The 1,652-nt window shown below is 38.8% G+C and overlaps 1 non-coding gene across 1 annotated transcript; it reads left to right on the plus strand.

The window, feature by feature from the left end:
- The first annotated feature begins 728 nt into the window (after positions 1–728).
- Trnas-cga (transfer RNA serine (anticodon CGA)) lies at positions 729–804 on the plus strand. The gene has a single exon. It is a non-coding gene; the product is annotated as a tRNA-Ser (tRNA).
- The last annotated feature ends 848 nt before the right edge of the window (positions 805–1,652 follow it).

The following is a 1,652-nucleotide window of genomic DNA, read 5'->3' on the forward strand; positions in this document are numbered from 1 at the left end:
ACGGCCGACTTCCTCTGTATTTCTCTGTCAGTCTCATTTGTCAGTCTCATTGCTATTGGCATTACGTAGCCGACAGCCAACCCACACATATCGGCACTTATTGATGTGCCACACAGCCGGTCCCGGCGGAGGTTCAAGTCCTCCCTCGGGCATGGGTGTGTGTGATTGTCCTTAGAATAATTTAGATTAAGTAGTGTGTAAGCTTAGGGACTGATGAGCTTAGCAGTTGAGTGCCATAAGGTTTCACAACATTTGAACTTTTTTTTTATGTGCCACAAAATTATGATTCTGTCTTGCCATGATGAGACAGCTATACTGTTTAATGTTCTACTCTCTTTCAGTTACGAGGTAAGGTTTCCTCAGGCATATTTTGAAATTTGTATACCTACAATAATAACTTGTATACCGGAAAATTTGTTTTATTTGTGATTCACAGTTTGTTACAACGGTACAAAAAGAAACATGTAGTTCGTCACAGAGCGTGATTTCATAGCCCGTAATCTCTGTGTACGTCAAAAAGAACTTACGATTACTGCTACTACTAGTGTAAATATTTTTGCAATTTTTGTATCCTTGCGGGTCTCAGAATGGCAGGTCAGTCCTGTCGAAACTAGTAGTACAGTGTACAGAGACGCGATCAAACAATGCATGTCATAAGCTTTCTTGACATTGAAACTCCCTGGCAGATTAAAACTGTGTGCCGGTCCGAGACTCGAACTCGGGACCTTTGCCTTGGGTAGCTCAGTTGGTAGAGCACTTGCCCGCGAAAGGCAAAGGCCCCGAGTTCGAGTCTCGGTCCGGCAGACAGCTTTAATCTGCCAGGAAGTTTCATATCAGCGCACACTCCGCTGCAGAGTGAAAATCTCATTCTTTCTTGACACTGATTTAACTGATCTCCCTCCAGCCGACTGCACTTCCTGATATTGATAGTTTTACTGACATACAGTGCAAATGTAGGTCACATAAAGGGAGTCTGTGTTGTCATCATTTCGTCATCATCATTCGTCAAAGTGGCTAGATTGGACTGTGAAAAAAAAAAAATTGGACTGTTTAAAAATGGGACTTTGTACGGTCGCTGATAACATCGCAGTTGAGCGCCCCATAAGCCAAACATCATCATTATCATAAAAGTAGTTACCTAAGAAGATTTGGACCTACCTTTCGGTCCATTACTGAATGTATGGTTACAAAATACCTCCCTACGAAATGAAACGCAAATTATTCCGTTAAGGGGCTCCGGAACGCCCTATACTTGCAATGTTAAAATAACGCTTATAAAATACACCTTTCCTCACAAATTATTTGAGGTAGGAAGTTGAACTTTTTACAGATTATTTATTGGAATATGGGCTACAACTTAACAAAGGGATTTTACAAAATTTTAGTTCAGTTATTAAAGATGATTTTTTTTCAATTGTAATAAAATTCACAACATTTTTTTGCAATTTTTTATTTATATATTCAAAAATATACAGTTTTTCTGGAAAAAGGCTGTGTTAAATTATGCAGAAGGTACTGTGTAACATTTACTGAAAGTTTGAAACAAATATGTTTGGAAGATCCTTAGAAAACATGTAATTAGTATGAGAAAATAAAAGTTTTGGGAATCGAGCGACAAAGATTGGATTAACTTTTTAGTGCATTCCAGGTCC

Source organism: Schistocerca cancellata, chromosome 3 (genome assembly GCF_023864275.1).
Source record: "Schistocerca cancellata isolate TAMUIC-IGC-003103 chromosome 3, iqSchCanc2.1, whole genome shotgun sequence".
Classification (NCBI taxonomy): domain Eukaryota; kingdom Metazoa; phylum Arthropoda; class Insecta; order Orthoptera; family Acrididae; genus Schistocerca; species Schistocerca cancellata.